The 20,353-nt window shown below is 48.4% G+C and overlaps 1 protein-coding gene across 1 annotated transcript in view; it reads left to right on the forward strand.

The window, feature by feature from the left end:
• Positions 1–346: 346 nt before the first annotated feature.
• Positions 347–20,353, forward strand: part of KCNJ6 (potassium inwardly rectifying channel subfamily J member 6) — a 162,091-nt gene continuing 142,084 nt past the window's right edge. Inside the window, exon 1 of the mRNA XM_036347161.1 lies at positions 347–657. The gene's annotated coding sequence lies outside the window, so the exon portion shown is untranslated. The remainder of the gene's footprint in view (positions 658–20,353) is intronic.

Genomic DNA, 20,353 nt, shown 5'->3' on the forward strand with positions numbered 1-20,353 from the left:
GGGCTCCATCCCTTCCGCCCCGCCCCGCCCCGCCCCGCCTCTCCGGAGGTCCCGTGCGGCCGCGATTCTCCAGCAGGTGGCGCTGCGCTCGCTCTCATCCCGCGGCCGCGTCGGTTCCTGCGCCGGCGGCAGCGGGTTGCAGCCGGAGGCTGGAATTGAGTAGCGTCCGCTGGATCTGCGGCTTTCATGACGTCTCGCTGCGTGGTCCAGCACTTTTCCTCCAGCCGCGGGGTTTTTTTCCGCCCCTCTTGCCTTTCCCCTCTTCCCTCCACCCGGGCTCCCTCCCCCGCCTGTGCCCAGGCGCACACCCCCGCCCCGCCCCTGGCCCCCGCGCTCAGCCCCGCTCTCCGCTCGCGGCCGGAGGGAGCCAGCGAGCCGGCCGCACCTGGCCGGAGAGGGCGGGCGGCGGGCGGCGGGCGGGATCCGCGGGACCCGGGAAGCCAGACCCAGAGCCGGATGCACCGCGAGGAGGATGGAGTCTCTTGACAGCCTCCGGGGGCTGCTGTGACCTTTGACCATCTGATTCCAGATTTTTTTCCTGCTCTTCTTTTTATTTCCTCCCCTCGCCATCCACCCATCGTGCAGTCAATGACTGACTCTCGCTCCGTTCCGAGAGAGGAGACCATGATTGAGTGAAGCCACCCTGTCTGCAACCAGGTAAGCGGCGCGTGGACTTGCTCGAAGGCGAGGCGCTGGCATCCATGTGGGCAGGACGCTCCGTGCCCCGGGTCCCCTCTCTCCCTCCCCAGGCGCCGCTGCCGCTGCGGGCACCTCCGCGCGAGGAGCAGAAACGAGATGCCCAAGTCAGGGGAAGGGAGAAGCCGTTACATAACTAACAGAAGGGAAATCTGCTTCACACGGTTTTCATGAGCAACTGAAAACTCCCGGGAGGGGCGGGTGGAGAGGAGGGGTCTGCACTCACAGCCTCGCACAGCCGGGGCCAAGACCGAGGCGCGATTAACTGGCAGGCGCGCCGGCATGTAATCCTTGGGGAAAGCCCATTGTCTTTGTGGAAAGCTGAGAGAGAGAGAGAGAGAGAGAGAGAGAGAGAGAGAGAGAGAGAGAGAGAAGAGAGAATGAGGAGGAGGAAAAGGAAAAGGAAAAGTGGGGTTGGGGAGAAACGGCCAGAGAATGGAAACAATAACTCCCAACTGTTCCCCATCAGCATAACCAGAGGTGTGATATGATGGCTACAAGCTCTCTCTAAAAGTCAATGAATTATTGGGGGGGGGGGGGCGGGTGCGCCTGCAGATCAAATGAGATGTCATGGCATTAGGGAGTTGGGTGAGTCCGCTGCCTTGCTCTCTCCTGGGTATGTTTTTATTTGCACGGAGACTTGAGGTTGGGTTCGTTTGGACAGACATGGCATTAGGATTCCCAAACCCCAAGAAGCCTGGGGGCGAGCCACAGGTGCATCTCTGTGTCAGGCTCAACATGGAGAGACTGGGGGCGGAGGCGTATTTTAATAGGAACAGCCACACAGAAACGGGGTGAGGTTCATGGAGAACCAGAATACCAGAATTTTCCAAAGAATCCCGCCTCCACTCCTATAAAAGGAAGGGGTGGGGAGAACCTCGTGTTGGGGAGCTGGAGATTTATTGTATGTTTAGAGTGTCTCCTGCCTGTTTTTATCCAAAGTCAGGCGGTCCGAGGGAGCCCCCACAAAACAGGGTGCAATGCCAGCCACATCCCTGACAGCACCCTTACCCGCCTGCCTTTCCCCTGCTGAAACCCGGAGCACCGGGTGCCCAGGAGCTGCTGAGAGGAGAGGGGAGCTTGCTACAGTCCAGGCTGAGCTAACTAAGCTTCGCCCATTTTGCCTGGAGAGAGAGCTCGAGTCTCCATGGCGACTCAGGTGGGAGGGGAGAAGGCAGCTCCAGTTACCAAAAAAAAAAAGATTGGACAAAACTTTCCCAGCTCCAGGCAAAGAAGTAAACCAGCCGCGTGCCCTGCGGAGGGTCCTAGGGCACCGGCTCTTCCTAGCTTCCTTGCCGGCGACCCTCGAGGGGGCACCTGGAACGCAGCCGGTGCCCAGCGAACCTCCCAACGTGGCCCGGAGGCTGAGATGGTCAGGTCCCCGGTTCCGGTTTCAGCACCAAGGCCAGAGCACAGTGCCCGGTCCCACCTCTGCGGACTGCAGCCCCAGCCAGGGAAGTGTTAGCTTCTTAGGTGGAGAGCAGTCACTTTCTCCAAAGGACTGACTCCCTTGCCCGGGCAGAATCAGAAGAGCTGATCCTCTACGGGATTGCGTGGGACGGAGAGGCTGCAAATCATCCATTTCACGCATGGCGGTGCATCCGAGTAGCTATTCAAAACCAAAAACCCTGATACAGCCAGAGCTCCGAGATGAGCTGAGAATGAGAAAGATCCGGTCCTTAAGGGAGAAAAGGGACACAGGCACACACGCACGCGCACACACATGCACATACATGCACACACACGCACACACCAAAGATCAGTCCCTGAGGACAGTTTCCTCGGTTCAACCTTTGGCTTCAAAAGCATCCATTCATCCTTCACTCCCTGGCTCTCCTAACTCGAGGGGATGGGGGTGCACAGGGGTGCAGATAGTAGAAAGGCACTTGTGGGAACATCCTGGTCTGTGAGACACCAGCCAAGTCCTGTCTAGGGGTCCTGAGACCCCCTCAGGAGAGTGGAGACATAGTTCACTCTTAGTCGGGACCTGGCGGACTCCTGGGCAGTGCTGGTGAGCCCCAGGAAACGGAAGGTGTGTTAGTGAGATGCGACCAGGTGACTGTCTTCAAGCCAGTGTGTGAGCAGCGTGGCTAAGTGTATGAGGTTGTGGGCCTAGGAAACAGAGGGCAGGACTCCCTTTCCTTAATAGAAACAAGGAAGAAACTGCAAGAGGGGGCAGGTTATTATCACCCGGGGTCCATTTCCACCTCCTCCAGGGAGCACAGGTAAGTCCCTCTCGCATGCTGCCCTCACCTTGGGCAAGGCTGGTCTCTGCCCTGCTCTCCGCGTCTTTGGTAGTAGTTCCTGGTCCTCCCACCCCCCAAAGTGATGCTGATGAGGAAATTGGTAGGGAAGGTGACAGCCGCGTTTCGAGTAGGAAGTTGTTGCAAGTGGCATTGAGGTGTCACGGGCATGGTTTGAAGTGCAGAGCCCAGGCAAGGTCTAGCAGCTGGTTGGAGGTGCTAATGAAGCCTCCAGAATATGCTGGCTGCTTTTCTCTTTTGAGGATGCCCTTATGCGGTGTGGTCTTGAGCTGGTTCTGGCTGGTTGCTTTTGAAGGTAAACAAGACAGATCCTGGTTTTCCTTGCTGGCCGTGCCGCTGCTTTCCGACGACGATGTACGCAGAGCACCGGGGACCTGGTTAAAGCAGCGTGTTTATACCTTCTAGCCCTTTGCAGGGGAGGGAGGGTCTTTTTTTTTCATGGTGGCTAGTGAAGGCAGAAGCAAGCTAGCAATCTACTGCAAACCTGGGCGAAGGATGAGCTGTCACACTGCTTCTTCCATTTAGTGTCTGATGGGTGCAGGCAAGTTTATCTCTGGTTTAATGTATGAAAAGTGCTGCTCGAGAGAGGCGCTGCAGAGTGTTATGACTTAGAGCAGCTGGGCCCTGGCGTTGTTCCACCTGATACTGTCAGCAGCAGGGAAGTAGAGATCACTTAGGCAGACAAAGCCATGCGAGGATATGGGTTATTAAATAAACAAAGCAATGGTGAGTTCTAAAGTTCCGTTTCTCTGATGAATTAAAAAACAAAGACAAGAATGTAAATGATCTAGGATACGGCACTGCTCGATCAATAACCCTTCGTTCCGGTAGAGCACAGGCCCATGTGTTCAGTGCGAATTTACCAAACTGCGACTTGCTTTCTTCCTCGGCGGTTAATTGCTGAGCAAAGTGTCGGTATGTCCTTAGGACAGTCAATACACACTCCAAAGTCATTGTCTGCCCATTCCAGTCAGATCTGTTACGGAGAGCAACTTAAAATTTTTCCCTGTGCGCTCAGAGCCATTTTGTCTTTTTTTTTTTTTTTTTTTTTTTTTTTTTAGAAATGTGATACTGTGCCCTGGTATTTCATAAACACCAGTACATAACGTATCCTCTTGCACGGCCCAGGCCTTTACTTACTGCGTCGGCTGTTTCTGTGAACATACACAAGTGCTTGAATTTGCTCTCATGCTCCTTTCTGTCTTCTCACAAACTATCTCTGCTTTTCAGGATAAAAAGAAAGTAAGACATGAGAATAGCTGTTTAATAATCAATAAGAAAAAAATCATTGGAGATTAAAAATAAGTAAATGTAGCCTTACGGTAGCTTAACCCCATTCACTGGTTTTCACAAGTAGAAAGCATTACTTTCCTCAAGAGTAGAATGTCGATCATGTGAAGCTTCATGAAAACAAGATAAACCTTCTCAACCAACATGAGCAGGTGGGTAGGATGAAGTGCTTCTTCTTTTCACTAGTTTTTCCTTCATCAAATGATCTGTACGTTACATGTAGATTAATAAAGGAAATGTACCAGCAAGAGGCAGGCTAAGGGGAGGGCCGAAATTAGGGGAAAGCAGCTATTTATTTTTACCCATTTTAAATTGAGGATATTTTTCAAAGCAGGTCTTTTTTCTTTTAATTCATTGTATCAGAACTTGAAGGTTGGTGACATTGAGATGTTTAAATTGAACAAATTTGGATTTCTAGCTTGTTAAGGTGGCACTTATTATTTCTTTCCTTTATTTTCAACAATGTTATTTAGGTCCCAAGGAGAATTGGTTCGTCTGGAGTTTTACAAAATTATTAAATTTTATTCATTAATATCAATAAAAGGAGAATTGGTAGTTAAGTTCAAAAATCACTGAGACACTTTTGTTGAATTACGGCTTTATTTTTAGTTGTAGTTCAAGTGTTTAGGGGGATAGAAAAATAAAATGAAGCCATTTGGGATAAAAATATGTTTTAAATGTATTTTAAATAATTAGTTCTAGAAAGAATTAGGGTCCTGTGGAAAGAAGTTGTCATCATAATTGCAGTCCATGCTCTACTGGTATTCTGCCCCTCGTCTGAGAAAACACTATACACTCCACATATCGGTATCATTTGACTACCTCTAATTAATAACACAAAGTTATTTTCCTCAAATAAAGAAGAACCATGTCATCCTAAAAAGAATGTTCATATCCCCTAACCTGTAGCCTTGATCAGTCTCACATTTCACATTTCCTCTCCATGGCTGTGCTTAGGACCGGGGACCTACAGTACATCTATATCGTTCTGTAGTTCTTTTAGTGATTAGGTTTTGACTAGTATTCACCGGCCATACTCCCAGTCAAAGGAATGTGGTTTCTGCTATGAAAACTTTACAAAACGAGCCAGCGAATGAATCTATGGATAAAAAGACCCACGCCCTCGCCAACAGTTGTTTTGTGGGACTAAATCAGAGCATGTTCTGTGCAACATGAGAGACAGAGCTATAAACTCAGTTTGAATCCTGGCGCTATAGCAGTTTCCTCTGTAAACTTACAAGCATCCACTTTTTCCTGCCCAGAATGAGAATTGATTTTTTAAACGATGTTTTATATGTTTCTCATATCATCTAACAGGAATTTGTACAAGTGGAACATGAGCTCGGGAGATGTGGCCTGGTGATAAGAGCCCAGGCTCTGGTGTCTATACAAATGCATTAGCATTGAGCTCTAGGTGTATCCATCAGCATTTACTAGGTTAAGGGTGACGACAGCCATTCCGACATCACAGTGGCTTACAAAACAAAGGGTTATTTCTCCTTCACGCCACATGCCTTTGCTGGTCAGCGTTGACTCTGCCCCCTTGTGCCCGGTCTGATCAGGAACATTGCATTGCAGCGTCAGAGGGAAAGGAGAATGCCAAATTAAGCAATGGCTCTTGCAAGTCCTGCTCAGACATGGCACAAGTTATCCACTCCCATTCCGTTGACCAAAGACAAGACACACGTCATACCAATGCCAATGGTCAGTGAAACGGAGTTGTACATTTCTCCCACGGTGAGGTGCTGTATGTCATATAGCAACAGGTAGAGACATGTAATCTTCTTGCAGAGAGAGAAGTGAATAACTGGGGGCCATTATATAATCCACTACACTAATTGTGTGACTTTGACCATCCTTGAGCTCTTGGTTTGCTTGTCTATAAGATAAAAAATAATAGTCTTAACGTCTACCCCAGAAATGTTATGAGGATGAATGTGATCATGTAAGATTCCTAGTACAATGTCCAGCACAAAGTAGGCACTTTATAGATTGTAGATACTATTTTCCACTTGTTACAATGTGTCATTAGGTTTAGTCCTCGATGAGGCTACGTGAACTGTATTAATTAGATAGCTGCCGCAACTGAAAGATCCCTATATTTCATCAGGTAATCGAATGGAAAATTATTTCTCCTTCCTGCAAACCTAACTGGATGATGCCATCAGGGACCCAGGCTTATTGTCTCTAGCACTTGGCTTCCACAGTCTCCTGAGTGTTGACATCCAGATGTGGAAAGAGGGGGAGTAGATGATTATGTAGCAGCTGTTTGATGATCCAGGCCCGAAAGTAATTGTATCACTTCTGCTTGTGTTCCTTGGTCATACCTAACTGCAAGGGTAGCGGAAATTGTAGTTTAGCTCTGTGTCCAGGAGGAAAGGTAACTGTAGGGTGAATACACGTGAGTCTTTGGCATATATACCCAATGTTAGACATGCCCATTTGACTTCCTTAGTATAAATGTCTGGCATCAAAGAAATACAGCTAATGTGGGTCAGGAATAGAGTGGGGCAGAGCAGACGATTTGTGCCAACGCTGAAAAGATCGCTGGTGGAAGTAGTATATTGTCGAGCCCTAGAATCATACTTCAGTGGTGCATTTTTTAAAAATAATTCATTGGGATCTTTTGACTTTTAGAGTGGGTGGATTTGATTCTTACAAAAGAGATGCAATTGCCTATTGTTTGACTTCTGGTAGCTGAACCATTAACTACAAAGAAGAGGTGACTTCACACCCCATGCTCAGGATCCCATGTCTGATCTTGACAGCTACTCCCACACCAAGTCTAAGAATGCTGAAGAATTAGGTGCTGTCTCCCACTATCCAGTCCTTGCTGTTGGCTAGCAATTTGCATTTTTGTTTTGCTTCACGTAAACATCTATAGGATAGATACATGCTCTAAGTTTACGCTGAATTAACCTAACGTTAGTCTGTGCCTCCTGAAAGTTGACCGTGTCATTTGCAAGTAGTCTTTGAGAACCCCTGCCTCTCTCAAGACGAGCAGGTACCCTTGGAAACTTAAATCTATACCTTTTCGTTAGAAGTGAGAGTCCAACTTTAATGACAAACTTACAATCTAGGAAAGAGAAATGTCAGAAGGAAATATGAGAGAGCTGTGAGAAAAAGGGCCAGAAGAAGTATGGTGGTGGTTCATAATGCTGCCAGTTCCTTTATGTCATTTCTACTCCTCAAACCTGGGTGCCAGAACCACCCAGAAGTTTTTCATTTCTATTTCAATGTAATAGTCTCATCTATTATTCTTTAAATAAAAGACTCAATCGGTGCAATAAGAACAGTGCACTCTTGAGAAAAGCCACATTACAAAAATGAAATAGAGGGCTTATCGTGGCAAACCTTCGTGCAGTCAAGTGAAGAAGAATCATAGTTATATAATTGTTCACTTCTACTTAACATATCTCTTGATGCTCTGCATATTTCCAGAATTTGACCTTTAATAGCTACACCCTATATTGTTATGGCTCCTTGGACCAGTCAGTCAACAAATCTTTAAGTGGATTTACTATGTAAAGAAGACAGAAGGGATGCCCTAACCCAGGGGTGGGCAAACTTTTTGACTCGAGGGCCACAATGGGTTCTTAAACTGGACCGGAGGGCCGGAACAAAAGCATGGATGGAGTGTTTGTGCGAACTAATATAAATTCAAAGTAAACATCATTACATAAAAGGGTACAGTCTTTTTTTTCAATAGTTTTATTCATTTCAAACGGGCCGGATCCGGCCCGCGGGCCGTAGTTTGCCCACGGCTGCCCTAACCGGTTTGGCTCAGTGGATAGAGCGTTGGCCTGCGGACTGAAGGGTCCCAGGTTCGATTCCAGTCAAGGGCATGTACCTTGGTTGCAGGCACATCCCCAGTGGGGGGTGTGCAGGAGGCAGCTGATTGATGTTTCTTTCTCATCCATGTTCCTAACTCTCTATCCCTCTCCCTTCCTCTCTGTAAAAAATCAATGAAATATATTTTTTTAAAAAAAGAAGAAGGAGAAGAAGAAGAAGAAGAAGAAGAAGAAGAAGAAGAAGAAGAAGAAGAGGAGAAGAAGAAGAAGAAGACAGAAGGGGAAACAGAGAAAATGTCCAGATACCAGCCCTCAGAGGCACTAGACTTTAAGGAAATAAGAGTATCAGTAAAATAATGTAAGAAAAAAGAAACATAGCATTAAACAAGACAGGGCTGGACTCTAAGGGAGAGGGACGTTAATAAGGGCGGGTGTCGGTAGGAAGCACCTGCAAATATGGTGGAAGGTTAAGGAGCCTCAGAGAAGAGTAGGGCTTCAGTGGGAAAGGTGGCAGGGGGGGGCTTTCCAAAGGACAGATGCACCTGCATCCACGGAGTATTGGCAATGAGGGTGGATCAGCAGAGGGACAGAGAAAACCGAGAGCCAGGCATTGGCATGAAACTTGAGGTCGTGGATCTTTGAGAAGTAACTGCTTTGAGGGGAACAAGAGGAAAGATGCACAGAGATTCTGACTTGGCAGCCATGGAATCCTGAGATCCTGAGACAGCTGGATGCTGACAGGAGGCAAGAAGAACAAAGCATGCTCAGAGCAGTAAGCTGGCAACAGAAAAACGGTCCCACTTTAGTGCCTCCGGTGGTGCTGAAATCGAAGATCACTCCTGAGCAGAGAGACCAGCTGATGATGGATTCAGCCCAAGAAAGCTCTACCATCGCACCCATGAGCAAGAGGGATTGCATGTGGCTGCCGTCCAGGTGTGGAGTTGAGGTCATTCCAGTGAATAAATAACGCGGAGGGAAGAAGACTGAGTGAGCCCTACCGCAAAGAGTTAGAGCCGAGGTGAGAGCAGCGACTTGTCATGCTCACTGCAAACCACTAACTGCAGCATTTAAGAGCAAGTCTTTGGGGATTTATCCTTCCTGGGCACTGTGGGGACAGGTATGCCCAGGCTTACGAATGGGATATTTGTTAATTCTTTTTTTCAAATATATTTTTATTGATTTCAGACAGGAAGGGGGGGGGGAGAGAGAGAGAGAGAGAGAGAGAGAGAGAGATGATGAGAAAGAATCATTGATTGGCTGCCTCCTGCACGCCCCACACTGGGGATCGAGCCCATAACCCGGGCATGTGCCCTGACAGGGAATTGAACCCGGGACCCTTCAGTCCTCAGGCTGACACTCTATCCACTGAACCAAACCGGCTAGGGCAGATATTTGCTAATTCTGAAGATAACAAGAAAGACCATGTAATTTTGAGATATGAAGCAGAGAGGAGACAGGACTGTTATCTCGTTTGCAAAATCGGTGTTGCTTGATATTCATCTCACAGTCATCCAGAGTTATGCATATCAAACAGCAGCATTCTCTCTGCCCATCACTTAAGGCAGTGGTTCTCAACCTTCTGGCCCTTTAAATACAGTTCCTCATGTTGTGACCCAACCATAAAATTATTTTCGTTGCTACTTCATAACTGTAATGTTGCTACTGTGATGAATCGCCATGTAAATATCTGATATGCAGGATGGTCTTAGGCGACCCCTGTGAAAGGGTCGTTCAACCGCCAAAGGGGTCGTGACCCACAGGTTGAAAACCCCTGACTTAAGGGTTCATGGGGGTCCCTGGGGTTTTGCCTGGCTCGGAACAGCATGAATGAGGCCACAAGAAACCTGGAGCCCTAGGTGACTCCTCTCAGAGTTCCCACTGAGCTGCCACCAATGAAAAAACATAAAATTACATCCCCACCCCCACCCCCTTGTCCAGAAATAAACTGCAATGGGCATTCAGCACGACGTGAGGGGTAGGTCAGTTCTAGAGCTACCAAATGAATGAAGATCTTTTTTACAAGACCTCAAAATCACAAAAATAATGGGCAAAAATACCTTGCCCTGGATTTTGTTTTTCAGGGAAATTGTTGGGCGTGCATCCTTGAGGTAAGAATTTTGATTCTCTCTTCCTGTTGTGCGCGTAAGTGGAGTTTATTTTAACCAGCATTGCTGAATCCTTTGTGAGTCATGGCTATGGTGGGGAGAACAACGAGGTGATGCGGGGCTCTGGGTCGTAATGGCTGTTATGATGTGGGGTTATTGGGTCAGGAAGTATACCTTGCCTGAAAATTCCTTGTTATACATAATCACCAAAACAATCCCAACCTCATCCATAGTAGCCCACCTATAAAGTGTGTAAAACCTGGATTTTAGGGCAACTGATGAAGAAAACACTGTGGTCATAGTGACACACAGAACTAGAGATAGGATAATGTAACTGAAATCCACCAAGTATTTTCAAATAAACCTTCAATTTTTGTCACTGAGTTAACAAGATTTTCTTTAAATAAGCAATTGTTAAACTATAACTAGATCTTTTATGGTTACCCCCCAACACACACGCCAACCGATCCAAAGTAGACTGTCCTTTTATTGCAAAAGGAGCATCAGGAGGCTGTTAGCACTGAGGAGGGACCCTGGGTGTCCTTGTGAGAAATCAGAATCCTCATTCGACCGCCCAAGATCTTACAATATGCAAGTGTTTTTCTGGTTATTCCTTTATCCACATAAGGAATTTGGACCCAAGTTCCTTCTTTCCTTGCTAAATTTCCAGATGAGCTGGAATGAAGCAATACTGGCCCAAGGAGAGCCACAGACAGAGCACTAAGCAACAAGCCTGCATACTCATCATGGCTTCTTTCCAGGCCAGTTCCAGACATAGGGAAGCTGGTTGGGTCATCTGTGCATCATATTCTAACCACAAAACAGATCAAACCACTCTGAGCCCTTACAGCACCCCCAAGGTTTCATAAACAAGCATTACCGTAAGAAAAAACAAGGGCGTTCCCGTTGAGTTGAATAAGAAAGGAACAACTTTGGGTCAGGCCCTGGAGCCCTTAGCACAAGCAAAGGATCTCAGAGAGTGGGAAGAGGATGGACAGAATTCTAACAAGCAGAGAGAAGGTAGTCCGGAGATACTTGCAAGAGGGCCTCTCTGAAGCCAGAGCTTCTCACATTGGGCTGCGTTTCAAGGGAAGGGAAGGTAACTTTTTGCTGCATCTCAGAGAAATCAAGAGGGTAAGCTAGGTGATTCCTTGAGTTAAAAGCTCAGCCCACTAAATATGAGATGTCCACTGGGGTATATTTGAAAACATCACCAAAATCAAAGGTCGTGTTCTTACGATTGACCTTTCTCCCTCTCACTATGGCCACTGTTCCATAGGCCTCATGGTGCAGCCACCCCACGGGCTTGTGCATGCCTGCATGCTTTACTTCTGTGCCAGGCTTGAACCCCTTGCCAACACAGGGTGGACTTAGACATCGCTGCTCACCTTCTGTGTTTCTCCCCAGGAGTTCCATGAAAGAACCCTTCAACGTATGGTGTTTGAATAATATTTCTATAATGTCTAATGTGTGCTGACCCCCATAAAACTATTAGAAACTATTTACATGATAAAAGCTTTGTTTGGAAAATGAATACAGGCTATATATCCCATGCAGTCAAATGATAACCATCTCTAAAAGTTCAGAGAAGACCCACTGAACAAGAAATAAAACACATAAATTCTGTGAATCAGAGGGAGATGGAAGAGGAAAAGAGGTTTTTTTCCCTTACAGACATATCCCAGTGAAAACATCTATTTAAGTGTCACTCAAGCACAGTATCTGAACGGAGGAGGAGAAGGAATCAGTGTGTTTCCAATGGGACGAGGAGGTAGTGCGTGCTTCCCTGAGCTGTGTCAAAGCGGAGCTCGGTCATTCGCGGGTCATTGGTTCCTGACAGGCCTGCGCTGCTGTTTTCCTCTGGGTTGCTCTAAAAATCTCCTAAAGCCAAGCCTGTGCCACCAGGTGTAACCACAGTTCCTTTCATGAACCCTGAGAGATTGGAGTTCACGTTGAGTCATGTGATCCTGTGGAATGGGCGTTGACAGACGCTGAGCCCTGGTAAAGGAGCTCTTTAACTTCTGTCTATACCAGGTTTTCCAGCCATCAAATAGGGATCATTCCAGAAAACAAGTTCAGTGAATCAGTAAGCTATTTTCTCTAGCCTCTGCTTCTAAGAGGACATGGGAAATTATAATCAGCAATTGAATGATCTTACACTGTTTTAAAATGCCAAGTATACATGTTACTTCCAGAGGCAGATGCTACTTAGAGCTTGACTTGTAGGCCTTGAAGAAAGAAACAAGCCCAGCTGGTGTGGCTCAGTGGTGGCTCATCAACCTATGAACCAGGAGGTCACGGTTCAATTCCCAGTCAGAGCACATGCCCAGGTTACTGGCTCCATCCCCAGTGTGGGGTGTGCAGGAGGCAACCAATCAATGATTCTCTCTCATCATTGATGTTTCTATCTCTCTCCCCCTCTCCCTTCCTCTCTGAAATCAATAAGTAATATTTTTTTAAAAAAAAAGCAAGAAACGAGTTGAAGAGTAGGATAATGATTCAGGTACATCAAGGACATCCACACCACCAAAGACTGGCCTGTGTCTGGCACGGCACACTCAGCACACAGGGACGTGAGCTTGTGGTTTAGAAAGACCTTTAACAACTGCACTGGAAATCCTAGGTTGTGATTTTGTTTACCCCCGAGTTGAAGAGATAATCCAAATAACTCAGTTAAGCCAGAACACCCCATTCCTGAAGCAGTTTCAATCATCCATGTTTTATAGCAAAGTCAATCCTGAATTTGGGTACAAATGGCCTTTATCACATGCATGGGCTGGTGAGTATGACTGGGAAAGACCTCCGCATGTACGTACACCTGTCTGACCACAGTGTATGTCCGTGGTCTCCCTACAAGGTCCATCCCCGGACCCTCCCACCACGGAATATAAGTCAGTGTACGTGGGGGCAGCCTGCCTCCTGGAAACCCGTCTTCTCTTTCTCTGAGGTCACACTTCCCTTTAAAGTAAGTTGCCAGTCTTCACTCTCCCATCGTCTTAACATTTCAACAGAGCCAGGAATGTTCATCGCTAATTCAGAAAAGTTAGTAAATTTCGACATTAATGAAGCCTGCACTCATACAGCTTGACCGAAGACAATAAAATCCAGTCAGTTTGCTTTACCTGGGCATGTCCCATTTATTTGTTACACAAGTAAGCTGTATGCAAGGCAGAAAAAAATTCAACTGAGCTAAAAGAATTCAGGAAGGAAGGGGGGGTGGGGAGGAAACAGCACAGACAGTAAATATCTGGGTGTATTTGTATGTTTTCACTAAAGCCAGATCCTCTGGCTTACACTATTCTGTTGCCTGTTGGTTTTTAACTGGCTATCATCAACTTCTTTCCAGATCAGTCATGTGATAGTTGTAGGTTTCTTTGGCTCCACTTCCTTCTTCTGTGGCCTCGCTCCCCACACTTCAGCCCCTTGCCAATGGCCTGGGTGGTTCCAGGACCATGAGGGAGACTTGCTTCCTCAAGGCCTCTTCACTCCCTGTTTCTTTTGCCTAAAAAGATCCCCACCCCCCTCAGATTTTCCTTTCTTCCTTCAAACCCTTAGATTTGCCACCCTGTCAGGGAGGATTCCATTGCTCCTCTGTAAGCCTGTGACCGCACCTACCCTCCACCCTCTCCGCCATACCTGCCTTCCCTGAGTTGATGTCCCCGTGGTGTTTGCTACCAGCTAACGTGCTGCCTAAATTAGATGTTGACTTTCATTCTATCCTGTCACCTGCAATAGAGAAGGTCAGCTCCTCCGGGGTATAGTATTTGCCTGTTTTGTTCACTGGTTGTATTTGTCAGCGTTCTTTGGAGAAACAGAACCAAAAGGAGATTTATATCTATATCGGTATAGATATAGGCATAGATCTCCCTTTTGTTCTAGGTATCGATGAATGAAATATAGACATAGGTAGATACAGATGAAGAGATTTATTAGAAGGAATGTCCCATGCAGTTATGGAGGCTGAGAAGCCCCAGGATCTGCTGTTTGCAAGCTGGAGACCTAGGGAGACAGCGGTGCCACTCAGCTCAGGTCTGTGGGTCTGGGAGCCAGGGGATCCGATGATGTCAGTGTCAGTGTGAGGACAGGAGAAAGCAGAAGGAGATGCCCCAGCTCAAGCAGTGAGATGGGGATGGGGGCAGGGAGGGGGGCGTAAATACCTCCATTTTTCTCCTGCTGTTCTACTAAGGCCCTCTGTGGATTGGATGAAGCCCACCCATACTGGGGAGGGTGCTTCTGCTTTACTGAGTCTACTAATTCAAATGCCGATTTCATCCTAAACATCCTCACAGACACACCCAGAAATATTCAGTCTGGATATAGGAAGGGGGCGTCAACCTGACATAAAATTAACCATTGCCCTGCTGTATCCCTAGCATCACAAACATTGCCCAGCACATGGGAGACACTCAATATGATGAGTAACTATAGGCTATTATTGTGATAGCTGCATTGCAAGCAGTTCTAAAACATGTTTGCTGTGCATCTGTAACATTTTGGACTCTTGGTTGTTTTCCTTCTTTGTTGTTGTCAACACTGCTATTATCAGCATCCTACACACACCATGCACACCGCATTGGAATGTGTCTTCAGTGTGAAGTATTATAAAGGTAATGGCTGGGTAAAAGCTCTTGTTCCATTTCACCAAATTGCCCTCCAGAGAGGCTACACCTATTTCCCTTCCACCAGAGCCCAACAAAAGGACACTCCCTGATCTACTGGTCCATTGACTGCATTAGCAACCTAACTGGATGCCAAGATGTTTAAAGAAACCAAACCAGGCCATAGTCAGTTTGGCTTATGGACTGAAGGGTCCCAGGTCCTATTCTGGTCAAGGGCACATACCTCGGTTGCAGGCTCGATCCCGGGCCCTGGCTGGTACATGTAGAAGACAACCAATTGATGTTTCTCTCTCTCTCTCTCTCTCTCTCTCTCTCTCTCTCTCTCTCTCTCTCTCTCTTGCCCTCAATCGATGATTAACCAAAAAAAGAGAAAGAAATTGAACTGGTCCTTCTCAACTATGGGAATCTGTGTCCACTTGAGCCACTCAGCCACACAGATCAGACCAATTATAAAGAAGAAATAAATATCAGACATTGGGCAGAAACTTTCCTATGGTGGAACTTATATAATGTGAGTTTTCAGAAATAAAGACTCAGTCATTAAGCCAACTGATTCTCACAAGCACCCCATGAAGAAGGGCACAGGGTAGGTACGCAATATGGGGTATTGTCCCATTCAGTAGATTGTGAACCAAAGACAAAGTTCATATAGGTCGGTCGTGACTTGTACTCAGTCACAAGTCCTAACATTTGGCCTTGAACTCTTCCCACCTCTGCTCTTTCAACATTCTCCCAATCTGTGAGTGGCCAAGATGTCTTCTGGAGAAGAGGTCTGAAGAGTCAGTAAAACTGTGGTAGTATATTAACTTCTTAAAATACTATCATGACTTTTAGACTTGAGGGCTAGGGAGTTGGAGAAAGAGAGGAGGAGGAGGAGGAGGAGGAAGAGGAGAGAGAGAGAGAGAGAGAGAGAGAGAGAGAGAGAGAGAGAGAGAGAGAGAATAATCCAGTCCAGCTAGGGGCAGTTCCCTAACAATAGCTTTATAGTCTACTTGGCCATAGTTCAGGGCCAAAACAGTTTTTCCCTCTGAGTTCACAAACTATTATTAGTTCCACATGCGCAAGAATATCATGAAATATCATGCCCTGATTTGTACTGAGATGGCACACAAAAGGTAAAAGTCTCTTCCTCCCACCACCCGCGGTCACCCCTCCCCAGGCGCATCTCAGCAAAACATCTCTCCCTTATTAGCTGCTTTCCCCTTAAAACATAAGAAAAGTACACTCATTTGAGGGTTGAAGGTTTTTACTTCTCAACAAAAGGAAAAAAATCCTGTTTTTTATGTGTGAGATTTTTACCTGTCTTATTTAAAACATTGAAAAGCACTTTCTTGTCAAAGCAGGATACTTAAAAGTTTTATCTGCAAACATCAATGGAGAAATAGTAACAAGATGGCAGCCATGATTAGCATCTGTAAACTTAGCATAAACTAACAGGAAAATAAATCTTTCTCTGACCATGACTTTCATTTTAAAAGGTCAGCTGCATAGATATTATAATGAGTCAGTTCTCCCAATACCTGTGACACCCAGTGCTTGGGTGTCACCCATGTTTGACGACAGAAGGACCAAAGCTTAGGAGGAAATAGCATCCACCCCCAGCAATGCATGAAGTTCATGGATTCCAATCTGTAACTCTCTCCACCAACTCTAGCCTTTCTAGAGCAGAAAACAAAAACAGCAGCGCTTATTGGCATTTATTTTTAATTTAAACGAAATGAAATCCACTGGAACAACCTTTGAGAGGCACTTTGCAGTGGCCCATCTGGAGTGGAATTTTCCATGGCCAGCACAGACTCGGGAGCCAAGCAGATGACCACTCCAATGAAAGACAACAGACTCCCTGGGTGCCAGGCTAGAATCAGCACTGAAGGGGCTCAGGCAAACACTGTCCCGGGGCAACCTTGGCCCACCGGGCTGACAGCTGTCACAGGTCTGTGGTAGGCCACACACACACACACACACACACACACACACAGACATACACTCTCACACACACATACACTCTCACACACACACACTCTCATACACACATTCACACACTGACACACACATACACTCACACACACACACTCTCATACACACACACTCTCTCACACACACACTCTCATACACACACATTCACACACTCATACGCACATACGCTCACACACACTCACACACACATACACTCACACACACACACACACTCACACACTCGTGCACACACATACACACACACTCACACACACTCACACTCACACACACTCACACACTCGTGCACACACACACATACACACTGCTGCTTCCTCAGAGCCTCCCAGGGGATTCGAAAGGGCAGCCTGCATGGACAGCCCACAACAGCGAGTGCCCGCAGCCCAGTGTTCAAGCTTCGCTTTAATGATGACATGCAGACTCTTCCCTTAGACTTTCTCAGGAAGTGCATTCTATCTCACCTCCCTGGTCTTCACTCCCTCTGCAAATGGGTTGGGTCCTACTGGGTCCCAGGCGCTGTGGGAGCCCAGGAGCCAATAAGCAAGGCTTGCCTTCCTGGTGGGTGGAACAAAGCGCAGCAGCTGTGCGCTGAAGCTGTCCCCGAGATGGCCATTCCAATGGGCACAGTGCAGCTGTCCCCGAGATGGCCACTCCCAATGGGCACAGTGCAGCTGTCCCCGAGATGGCCACTCCCAATGGGCACAGTGCAGCTGTCCCCGAGATGGCCACTCCCAATGGGCACAGTGCAGCTGTCCCCGAGATGGCCACTCCCAATGGGCATTGCACAGATCTTGGGTGGAGCCAAGGGTTACAAGCAGAGGTGCACCCCGGGAACACAGGCATCCGAGGTGGCCCTGGGGAAGGACGGAGGCTGGTGGTTGAGGGAGCAGAGGGCAGTGTGACAGTGAGGTGTGGCCCAGGGAGCGAGTGTGAGGAGGGGCCGGGCAAACCTCGGGCCTGGTGCTCTAGGACCAACACCTGCGGTTTCACCTCAGCGCGGAGCCAGTGCACGACTGCAGACGCGGCAGTGGAACGGGCAACTCTGCTCCTAGAAAAGCAAGCATGTTGATTCACGGGCAAAGTCAGTCACGGTACTTACTCTGGCCGTGAGATAGGCGGGTGTGAGGAGCAGTGAAGTTATTTTTAGAACCACCATTTCCTGGCACCCCAGGCCCAGCCCAGCCCTGGTCCTCCCCTGCTGAGGCCACACCAGGAGCTGTTTCTCTGGGACCGGCCTCTGAGGGCTTCTCACTGGGCCTGAGTGTGTGAGTGAACCGTGCACACAGTGGTTTGAGGGGGAGCACACCAGGTGACGGGTGACAGGACATTCCTCCCGCCATGGGCAGCGCTGGTCAGCTTCTCCCTTGCCATCCCCACTGCCTCACCTGGTGGCCTGGCCCTCACCCAGTTAGTGTCCCAGGGGTCCTTCTCACCCTCCATGCTGGGAAGCACCGTGGACAGGCCTGAGCCCAGAGGCAGGCTGGGGGCCCGCCCCACCCAGACATCTATCTGCAAGGTGGAAGCAGTGTGGGCCTCTTCTTGAGCTGTCTTCCACAGATTTGCGGAGCCGGAGCAGCCTCCCAGTGTGCAGAGAACCTGGTTCCAGGGCTTAGATGTTCTGTTAAATCCCTCAGCAAGATGAGGCCCCCGTGCTGGTTCCTGCGGCAACTCTGGCTTCTGCACCAGCCCCTGCCTTCCTGGCTCCGACCCAGCCCAGCCGCTGGCCGCCCTGGGCAAGAGCCAGCAGCGGTGCCCGCCTCCCGAGATGAATTCCCAGTGGCCCCGGCAGCAGGCACAGTTCCTTCTTTTCCATTTTGAAGTTCAAGTGCATTCTCCGAGGCAAACCCCAAGCTCCAGGCACTGTCTCGGCTCGCCTCTGTTTTTGGCAGGGAGGTGGCTGCCGCGTGGTGTCCCTGCAGCCTCCGGGCCCCAGTTCATTCTCTCCGAAGGCCGTCAGCTCATCTGGTCCCCTGAGAGATGCTAGCTCCTGCCAGGGAGGCATCCTGAATGTCTGGTCCAACAGGCCTTGAATGAACATGCTCACCTCCAAGCCCACCTGCTGCCTGCAGGTCTCGGGAGTGTTGGGGGCCCCACCAGCCATGCTGTGGCCTCCAGGTTCACGCTGAGGCCCAGAGAGGTCGCCTCTGCACCTTACAGCCCCCAAGAAAAGGCCTGTCCATCCCCAGACGCCCCAGCACCACCCAGCTGCGGCACAACCGAACCCCAGGAACAAGTGCCTGAGAAGCCCCAGGCCCCACACAACCTCATGATGACAAATGGAAACGAGTTATGAGATCGCTGGCCATGGCAAAGGGCTTCGGAAACATCTGCCATTTATGAGCTGAGAGACGCTTCGCAGACTTGTGGGAGAAACGGTCCTGTTTCTGGTGTGATGTCACCCGGGAAGACCTTGGCCACCCCAGGTGCTATACTGAGGCTTTGCCCGCCTCTCCACCCTTCAGGATGGGGACTGGACCGGACGCCACTGTCAGGCTGGGGGCGGGGTGGTCTCCGATGCCCTTGTCTCCAGCTCACAGCCCCTCTGTCCCTGACCAGCCCCCCCACCGCCACCACCACTGGCCCCCAAGAAGCGTTCAGCAGGTGATGTGCCCCCCCCCCTCTATCCTGGGTGACTTCAGGCCCCTCCCACTTTGCAGAAGCTGAACTGGGTGGGTCTTGATCAGGAGACTTTTGAGGACAAAGCCATTTGCCTCATAAACCCGTAAGAGAAGTCTTTCCCTCGCTCATCCCTGTCGGGACCATTATGGGATTTTAGGAGAATGCTGACCTGGCATTACATGTAGGCTGGGTGTATTTCTCTTCCTCGCTTGGCCTATGGATTCTCAGTTAGAAATCAGGAAGCGTGACACTTGTGTGCACAGTTTTTTAAAAAAGTGATCATCGTGAGGTGCCTTTGGAAAACATGAACTTGGAATCACCACTCCCATGTTAACAAACGAACAAAATTGGAGAAAATGTGGATGTATGGGTGCTTTTTTCCCTAAGTACCTCATATCTAGGGGACCCAAGAGTGGCCCCTAGAGTTGCGAGCCAAGTGTTCCAGGCTGTATGTGAATATTGCGTGTGGGAGTTGAGGGGTACAAGTGCTGATCTTGTGTTCCAGTTAGTGTTTCTCAAAGTGTGTGCTCAGGAACCCTTGGGGGCTCTGATGAAAATGCAGACTCCGATTCAGTACAACTTGGGTGGGGCCTGGATTCTGAGTTTCCTTGGTGATGCGGGGCTTTAAGACCTAAGTCACGGCCACTTATTTGCCGAATGCCTGTTCCCTGAGTGAGTTTAGAGACATCAAGGGAGGAGAAATAAGCCCCTAGATCTGAACTTCCCAGGCATCCCCTCTGTTTGTGTTTTGAATGGTTAGGCAGGAATGATACGGCTTTCTGAAATTAAAAAGGGATAGAGGATGCCGTGGGTTTGATTACGTCACAATTTGACAGATCGCGTTAGGATTTCAGAGGGCAGGATGCTGGGGGAATCGAGCGAAGGGGAAGCCACGAGGCCAGCAATGGGCCCGGCTTGTTTGTGTCTGTTTCTATTTTTGACGCTGCTCTGGGTTATGACTATAGCGTCTCCTGCCAGAGTGAATTACAGGAACT

This window comes from Myotis myotis, unplaced genomic scaffold, assembly GCF_014108235.1.
Source record: "Myotis myotis isolate mMyoMyo1 unplaced genomic scaffold, mMyoMyo1.p scaffold_m19_p_2, whole genome shotgun sequence".
Taxonomy (NCBI): Eukaryota; Metazoa; Chordata; class Mammalia; order Chiroptera; family Vespertilionidae; genus Myotis; species Myotis myotis.